Below are 10,167 nucleotides of genomic sequence, written 5' to 3' on the forward strand. Positions count from 1 at the left end.
ATTATTAATTTTAAAAAAAAATTCTTTAAGAAAAAAAATTTAACTTACCTTTCAATTGCGAGAATTCTTCGTTGAATATGTCGTTGATAGCAATGTAGCTGCTCCACAAATTCACGAGTCTTTCAATGTTTTTCAGAAAGCTTAGATGTGATGTGAGTAATAGTGATAATGAAATTTTAATATATAAGTGAAATTACAGAGATGTTTTACCGTATGGTTAATGTGGGATAATTTGTTTTAAAATATTATAAAGCGAATATTGTAGAATTGTTTTACAACGGGTTGAATGTGGGATAATTTGTTTTAGAATATATTATAAAAATCTAAAAAATAAAAATTCAATTGTTTGGTAAATATTATATACTCTAAATATTAAAATAATTAATGTAGAAGTTGTAGTTTACAATCTTAATTTTAATGATTTATTTCATAAAAAAATTTAGTTTACATTTTTCAATAAATTGTAGAACAAAATAATGAAGGTAAATAAATCTAACAGAATTTTTGGAGGGAAATATTTTCACGAAAATTTTTGGAGGGAAATATTTTCGCGAAACGTTTTGGAGGGAAAATTTCATTCTTTAAGCTATATAATATCTTCAGGAGACTCTCCATTTGTATCATTCAACATCTTCTATTTGAAAGGGATGGATTTTTCTGATAGTGAAGTTTCGATTTATACACCATCAACATCTTCGTCGCGTAACAACTCTATTCATATTGATGAATATAGCAGGAATTCTTCCACTATGAATAGAAAGTCAATTCTTCCACTTAGTCCTGATTCTAAGGACTATGAGAGCAACACTGATGAAAGAGGGGATGAATAATTTCAAATAAATAAAGAGTCACAGATTCCACTTAGTCCTACTTCTAAGGACTATGAAAGCCGCAATGATGAAGAGCATGATGGTGAAGTTCAAAAGAATAGAGTGTCACGATGTCCACTTAGTCCTAATTCTGAGGACTATGAGAGCAACAGTTTTGAAGAGCATGATGGTGAAGTTCAAAAGAATGGAGTGTCACGGTGTCCACTTAGTCCTAATTCTGAGGACTATGACAGCAGCAGTTTTGAAGAGCATGATGGCAAATTTCAAAAGAATGGAGTGTCACAGTGTCCACTTAGTCCTAATTCTAAGGACTATGAGAGCAGTGGTGATGAAGAGCGTGATAATGATTTTCAAAAGAATGGAGTGTCAAGGTGTCCACGTAGTCCTAATTCTAAGGACTATGAGAGCAGTAGTGATGAAAAGCATGATGTTGAATTTCAAAAGTATGGAGTGTCACGGTGTCCAGTTACTCCTATTTCTAAGGACTATGAGAGCAGCAGTGATGAAGAGTGGGATGATGAATTTCAAAATATTGGAGTGTCACAGTGTCCACTTAGTCCTAATTCTGCGGACTATGAGAGCAATAGTTATGAAGAGCGTAATGATGAATTTCAAAAGAATGGAGTGTCACTGTGTCCTCTTAGTCCTAATTCTAAGGACTATGAGAGCAGTAGTGATGAAGGACAGGATGATGCACTTAGTCCTAATTCTAATGATTATAAAGGTAGCAGTGACAAAGGACAGGGCGTAGCATGTTCAATAAGTAAATAGTCACATTTTTTATGTAGTCCTAATTCTATGGACTATGAGAGTAGCACTGACAATGCACATGAGGAAGAATATCCATTAAACATCGAGTCAGATTTTCCATTAAGTCTGAATTCTAAGGACTACGACAGTAGCACTAAAGAAGTAGATGATGAAGAATATCCTCCAAGTCAATATTTGAAAAGCAGAGCTGATCATAGTGTGGATAACATTCCTCTTAATGATGATGAAAAGCCTTATACAAATAATGATCCAATGATGGAGATGTTGCCAAGAAATATTGTATCGAGGAGTAGGAGCAGACCTTTCGTATCAATGCAAGTTGTTCTAGTTATACAAGGGGTAGATCAAAATATCTGACAAGAATAAGTTCTACCAATGCTCTCATTTCAAGTGAATGTTGCCAAAAAGATTGCTTGAAACATATGGATTTCAAATTTGCATTAGAAAGCAGGAAGAGATATTTGTCAATGAATAAAAGCATGCAAAATTCATATTTAGTTGGGTGCATGCAATCTACATTGTCGGGTTATGATTATTATATTGGGACTTTATTTACCTGTAGAAAAGCTTTCAAAATGTTTAATTCGATTGGGAATTTTCATCTCTCGAGAATTCAAGAAAATTTGGAAAAGGATCCCACATTTTGTTCAGAAGTACGTCATAAAAGACAGTTTGGGCCTTTATCAAATACTGCAATGTCATGGATGCAAGATTTCTTTTCAAAGCATGGAGAGTGTATGCCAAATAGAGAGACAATACATATTCCAGATAATTTTTCAAGACGAGAAATCTACAACTTATACAAAGAATACGTAGAAGGTGCTGAGGGACATGGCCAGTTTATTACATATCAATATTTTGTGAAAGTATGGAAGAAATAATTCAACAATGTATGTATTCCTAAGAAGACAAGGATGGGGATTTGCAGTACATGTGCTTCTCTAAAATAAAAAATGGACAAATGTGAAGGGTCAGAAAGAGGTAAGCATTCATAACTTTAACTTTTAAAATTGTATAGTCATCAACTATGAAAACATATTTCTTAATGAATTTCTTTTATGTTGTGTAGATTTAATTGTCAAAGAACTTCAGGATCAGCGTGAACAACAAACAAATGAAAGGAAGAAGTTGTACAAGCATCTAAAGAAGTGTTATGATAATCCAAATAAATATTTGGGTTTGATAATTGATGGTATGGACCAGAAGAAAACACTTTTACCACATTTTGTTCGCACACCCAAAAATTTACAGGAGGAAAATTTTATTCAGTTTCACTTGGTTGGTTGTATGGTCTTCAATGGGAAAATTTTGCCAAGGGTGTACTTCACAGCTCCAAATATTCATAATGATGCAAATCTTACCATAACCATAATTCATGATGTGATTTCTCATTGGTCTGGTGCTCTTCCTGAAGTTTTATATCTACAATTGGACAACACTTTCCGTGAAAACAAAAATCAAGTTGTTTTTGGATATCTAAACATGCTTGTTGAATTGATAATTTTTCAAAAGGTAAAGGTTGGTTTCCTTCTTGTTGGGCACACTCATGACCATATTGATCAGACGTTCAGTCGTTTTTCAGTCATATTGAGGAGGAAGCAAGTTGGGAGCTTGCCATCACTAATTGAATGTCTTAAGAAATCATACATGCCAGAGCCTACTTTTGATGCGTTGGAAGAAACTGTTGACATGCGAAGGTTTATTCTGGGATCATATGGTGAGGGGAAATGCATTGAACAACTTAATGACATTAGCTTCTAACATCAATTTCGTATCAAAAAAATTGATGGGAAAACACTAATATGGGGCAAGAATTATTCAACTACTACAGAATGAGCACCATCATCAGGTTTGTAATTTTTGAATTTCATTCCAGATCATCCAATATTTGCATCAAAAATATTGTTATTACCATCAGTTGGTGAAGTTCAAAATGCACGCAAACAAAATAGAGATATAAATTATTCTGATTGCCTGGAAGAAATTAAAAAATGTATTAGATATACATATGAGTACTTTGACATTGTTGATTCAGTTTGGTGGGAGTCATTTTTCAATAATCAAAGTGATATCATTTCAACAACAACAAATGAAGATATACCTTTGAAAAATCCATTTATTTGGCCACAAAATGTGTCAAATGAACATGAGGAAAGAAACATTGTTGAACAGCAACAATCTCAAGGTATTATTAATTCTTCACAGGCAGAGGAAAGAGAGATGTATATTGGTTCCAGAAGATCTCGTGCACAACGTGAAGCCATGGAAGACCTTTACAGGGTTTCAGTACATGATATTAAGGAGGGTTGCATGATTGCAGTGCTAACAGATGGAGATCTCAATGGCTGGGTTGCTAAAGTTATAAAGGTCTTTACATAAAATGAGGATGTTACAAGTGTTGAAGTACATTGTTATGCCACAAATACACACCCATTCAATGGTGTGTATAAGCCAGAGATGGTAGTTGACAAAAAAAATGACAGAAAGAGAAAAAGAAAGGGTACAAATATAAATCGCCGCCGCACAGACATATTAAAATTGGAGGATGTTGACATACTTGTTTATGACTTCAATTTAACAAAGAGAGGAACTCTTCGCTTCAAGACGATAGAGATTCTGAAAAGGTTGTTACCAGAAGGAACAATGTTGAGATGGGAGTCTACTGAAACCAGTCATAGATCTAGAAGAATTTTGAAACCTGAAATGTTGGGCATGCATGTGGACTCAGATGGGGCACTAGTTGATGAAAAAGAAGAATATGGAACATCTTCGTCAGCATCCAGTCACTCATCTAAAGATGTGAATTCTGATGGTGTGCAAGAAAATATGAGTGATTTTGAATAATTGTTTAAGACAGTTTATATAACTGATGTATGCATCGTATCTTGAAATAAAATTGATGATTTCCATATGGTGTTAAATGAGAAGTTGCGAGGCATTTTTATGTTGTTGGATTATATGTCTTAATTATGGTAATTTTTATTGTTTAAAATATCTACAACGCAATATTAAATTAGAGATATAATGTATGTTTTATTCAATATACAAATAATGACTTTTGAATTCATTTAGTGATGTAATTCGTTCATAATGTCATGGTTTTTAATTTTATAGTTGAAAAAAATTCAATTTCTTTTGTATCTAACATGTTATGGTTGAAAACATGTTGAATTTATACTTAGGAAAGAAAAATGATATTCTACCAAAAACTTTAATGTGTTTTTTTCCTCATAAACAACTTTGTTTGGCACATAAAAATTTGGTTTTACTAACATTTTTTAAAAGGTTTGAAAATTGACCCTAAAAAAAAAGAATCATCGTTCCAGTATCATCACTTTTGTTTTGAAGCTATATTTTGCACAAAAATTTTGTAGTAAATTTCGTAGTCACTGCCATTTTTAAAACATGTTCAAAATTGACCCTTAAAAAATAAAATCATCGTTCCAGAATGCACACTTTTCGTTTTTAGCACTGTTTTTGATGTTTTTTTGGGGTTTTTTGGCCAGAGTTCCCATTTTGAGTTTATAGTTCCTGTTTCAAAGTTTACATAGTTATCCACTAAGATCACATATGGTATATTGGACCTTTAAAAGAAATATACTACTCAAATCCTTTAGAATTTTCTTTTTATGCCCGACAAGCATTAAGATAAGTATTTCAATGTCACCATAGTTTTGTTGAATAAAAGGTTGAGAAGGTTGATAGTGTGACAAATATTTTTAAATTTAGATGTAATTTGAATATAAGTTGGACAATCTAGGAGAAATTGTTTTTGATTTTCAACCCTCTTAGTGTCACAAAAAATATAAACTCTTTCATCCCATGGCATTGTGAATTGACCAATGTCCTATTTCACTATGGAGCTCATAAGAATTTGTTCCCATGTCAACAACTTTTATTTTATGTTTTACATTGTTTAAGATAGAGAGATACTTTTGATATTCAAGATTTTTATTGATTACCATATCTTAGTTTCCTTTTTCCTTCTAACTCTTTATCACATAATTTCTTCTTAAATTTTGACGTAAAAATAATTTTAATATTGTCTTTATTTGCACACTGATCCAGCTCATTATTTATCCCCCAATTATATAGCCAAGAATGGGCAGTCTTATGCCATCCTTGTGTAGTGTTGTTTTATCAACCTTAATTGACTCAGACTGCAACATTAATTATCAACCCAGGGTAGGTCTTGTTGTTTCAATGGAGTTCGCACTATCTGTGTCGATACACTTCAGCCAAGCATAAGAAATTGCAGAAAAACTGTAAAAGGTGTCGCTGATCTAATTTATTGAATCAATCATGTATGCAGATATAAAAAACCATCCATAGAATTAAATCACAACTCACAACTATTGAAATAAAGGCATGCCACACCTAGAGCTAACATCTATTCCAGCTGGTTACTATTCCTCTGTTGTTTAACTCTGTGTAACAACATAAGATAAATAGAAACAGCAGCGAATGCAATCCACGATATGTGTAGTAACAACGAGAAACTATAAATCAATAAACTGAACTGAAATGTACACTACCTAATCACTGCAATCCCTGCCAAAGAGGAGGGCCCTTCCTCCTCAGCAGGGCGTAGGAAGACACAAAAAGTGATTAACGAATCAGTTGAGGAGCAATAATAGCATCACCGTGCCAATTGATATTAAAATAAGTTCAGGAGTTACAGAAACAGAGTAATAGTACTCTTCTATATGCGCATGTTTGATACATAAAAAGTCGAGTCTTTTATAACTATTACATCCCGAAAATTAGAAAACAGATCAGCCATGAGAATCTTTGATTCTCATGCTGATCCAAAAATAAAGAAGTTGCAACCTACTGCTAAATAAATATACATTAGTTACAATTGCTTGAGTCTTGTTTCCTCAAAAATAAACAATCTACTGCCAACAGTTGTTATGTGGAATAGTACCCACATTTCCAGCTTCGGTGCAACAGTATTGAGCAAATGATGGTTCGGGCTGACACGACATAACTGAAGACAGCACTGTTGGTGTAACAACAAATCCACGCGAGGTGTAACAACACCTGATGTGTAACAGCACTAATGTGTAGCAGCAACCTGTAACAACAGCCACCTGTAATAGCGATATGTAACAACATTCAGGGTGTAAAAGCGAGTTGTTCTACCCTTTCCTGCAGCTAAGTCCTGCTGCTTGTCTGCTTCCGCGAGCCAACACCTGAAAAAGATAAACTTCTCGACATGTTCCTTCAATGCTCGTCTAGTTAGCCTAAAAAAGAAATAAAGCCTCGCATTTATTCGGTAAAATATAGTAAAGTAACATGACAGTAAAATGGATGAAAAAGGTAAGAAAATGGGGAATTTGGTCATATAAGGGCACAGGTCTGAAGGACATAAAGGTCAAAACAAGGGAAAGAAGGTGCGGAAAATGAGTGAAAAACCACACCCAACATCTCCCCCCGACTGAAGCCACTACATGTCCCCATGCAGAATCTCAGACCCTTCTACTGTGCCCCTGATGGAAATCTATAAAATTGTATGCAGCAGTAGTGTCATCGCCTGGAGCTCTGAATCCTTGATCGGCCATTAACTCACGTGGCCAGGATTCTTCTTCGTAATCACATAGCTGATAATCGGGTTGATATTCCTTAGTTGGCAACCAGATCAGAGGGAATCTGAACTTGAGGCCAATCCAGAATGCCCCTAGTGTTAGCACAATTTGGGCATATTCCAGCACCTGTGAAACAACAGCCACAAAGTTCTTATACTCAAATGGGTCCCCTTCTTGAAATTTTGCACTGCAAGCCTCAGTGCACTTGAGACATCCGACCAGTGCTTAGCTTCTTATGGTTGCAAATAAGTTAAGGCTGACCCTCACAATCTTTCTCTTGTAGATGGCCGACTAGTCTATCCTTTCCAGAGTGCTCAAGAACTGCGTGAAATCTCGACGGAGTTCATAGGCCATTCCTGGTTCATCCCAGACCCATAGTGTTGTCCTATCCTCGTTGGTACCTATTGTCTTCTTAGCCAGTTTCCACTCAATCTGGTTCCTCATAAATGAGAGGAATGCCCACAACTGTAAATCTCCCATGAAAGAGAGGATAGTTGCTACCATCTTCATGCTCATGTATTTGCACATCATGTTGTGCAAGAACAACTCGCACAACAAATTCTGATCATCAAAATCACAGGACTGAAAATTTTCCAAAAAGGTGCAGGTGAAAGAACCCAAATAGGACCTTTTCTCATAAAATTCTCTCAACTAAAATAAATAGTAATGTTCCCACAGGAACACAGGGTATGACAGGGACGGCCACCTACATGCTATCAGGTTTAGAGCGAGGTCGCGGATTTTGGTCTTATCAAACATTAGGTCAGAGACCTCTCGATGCAGCTGATACAATTGTTCATCCTTTTCCTTTATCATTTTTCTATGCCTCCATGCCTCCTCTTTTCTTTCCCATTCTTCCTTCAACCATTTCTCTTGCAAGGAATCCATCATATTCTTATGCACATTGAGTGGAATCACTCCCTCCTGTAGAGAGAGTGCCAGCTGCTTCCACTTTTGCAGCTCTACCAATAACAACAATTTCTCAAGATGCCATCCTTCAACAGGACTCAGCATTCTCCCACATGCATCATCAACTGATGGTGTAGCATCCTCCTGAGGACGAAACTATCCCGCCTCGGCTACTGGATCTTGTGTAACAATAGCTTTGTTAGTGGGTTTGACCACAGTTTCTTTATTTTCCTAGTCAGCCCTCATTCTTACTGTTGGTTCTTGTGTGACAGTAGTAGTATCCATAGGTTTTTGCTCATCATTTACCTTCAGACCAGCTTTGATCTCTGCTATTGGTTCTTATGTAACAGAAGTAGTGACCATTGGCTCATGGATACTATATTTTTCTTCCTCCACTCGGTTGATTTCCTCCTCCACTATTGTTACTGGTGAAACAACAGTGTCAACAAAGGGTTCTTGTGTATCCATTACTTGATCAATTTCTGTGGATTGCGCTATCTCAGTTGCTAGTTCTTACATATCAGTAATGTCCTCGACAAGTTCGAGTGTAACAACTTCCCAGTTTTCGGTTTGAGTCTCCCTCGAGGTATAATTTTCTACACAAACTTTGATTCTGCTTCCACCAACTTCCCAGCACAGGCTATACACAGAGTTCCCGGGATTTCTCCCCTTCTAGCCCTGTCGACAACCTCCGCCAAAGTATCCAGCCCTGCAGCTCTTGGCTCTACCTTCCCTACTACTAACTGTTCCCTTAATTTCTCAATCTCTTTTTCTAAAATTTCAATTTTTGACAGCAAGGACTAGGTTTCTCTCTTACTAAGTGAAGGAGGTTTCTTTGGCTGAGCTTGCTCCTCGTCCTTCTATTCGACTGCTTCCTTGTTCTTCTTCGACGTAGATGGGGACTCTGGGTGTCCGCTAACCCTTATCCTCTGCTTCGGCCTTTTGTCGCCAATTGGTTTGTCAACCAACTTCTTGTTGATCCTCACTGTCGAGGGCTGCGGTTGCTCCTTTGTTACCTCTGGAGTTTCCCCAGCCGTCTCTGTTTGCCTTCTGCGAGTAGTCCTGGGCCTTTTTCGCATGAACTCTTCCCAATTTTTTCCCTGTTGGCTTAAGGCATCCAACACGATGAGTTTAATAAGGTTGAACTATCTTATATGGATGTGAGGTTTGGGGTTGTAGCATTCCTAGAGAATCTTGGGGAAAGATTGAGCAAATCCATAAGCGTTTTATAACGTATAACCTAAAATTAAAAGCAACACACCCTATCCTATTCTCCTTATAGAAGTGGGTCTTTCCCCTATTGAGAGCCTAGCTATGACTAGGCTTTTGTTGTACAAGCACAAACTCAATAACATAGGAGACCATAGACTTCTAAGCTAGATTTACATTCTAGCCAAAACCACCTAAGGCTCAAATGAGGTTGGTATAAAGACACCAGGGCCTGGTTAAACCATTGGGAGATCGGCGAGAATGTTGCATTGCAAAACATTAATAACTTTAAAAATATTGTTACTTTTAAGTTCAAAGAAAAATGTGGTGTGAGAAAGATTTAGCAGATAAAAGAAAATTAAGATATTATAAGGAGGTCATCAATCCTACCCTAGAAGATCAAAAGTATCTCTCTGTTTTAACTAGCTCAAAGAAGAAAATTAATATAGCCAAGATTAGAACGAACTCTCATGAGCTCCATAGTGAAACGGGTCGTTGGACTATTCCTAAAACACCTTGGATGGAAAGGTTCTGCCATCTCTGTGAGAATACAAATATCGAGGATGAAAATCACTTCCTCTTAGAGTGCCCCGCATACAACCACATTAGATCTCATTTTCAAAATATTTATTGCAATATTGACCTTCCTAGCCTTTTACGTTGTCAAAATTACAGTGAGCTCGGGAGGCCTCTCTCCAAGCTTTTTGAGCATAGGAATAAAATCTTACATCAAACTAAATGATTCGTATCTTTAGGTCTGATAGACCAAAGTTTGGTCTCAGTGGATGTTAACCATCATCATCATCATCATCATATTAAATAATAATAATAATTAATAATGATGATAATAATAAATCAAT

This window comes from Pinus tabuliformis, chromosome 1_1, assembly GCF_031772625.1.
Source record: "Pinus tabuliformis cultivar Carrire ecotype Pingquan chromosome 1_1, CPIR1, whole genome shotgun sequence".
NCBI classification, from domain to species: Eukaryota; Viridiplantae; Streptophyta; class Pinopsida; order Pinales; family Pinaceae; genus Pinus; species Pinus tabuliformis.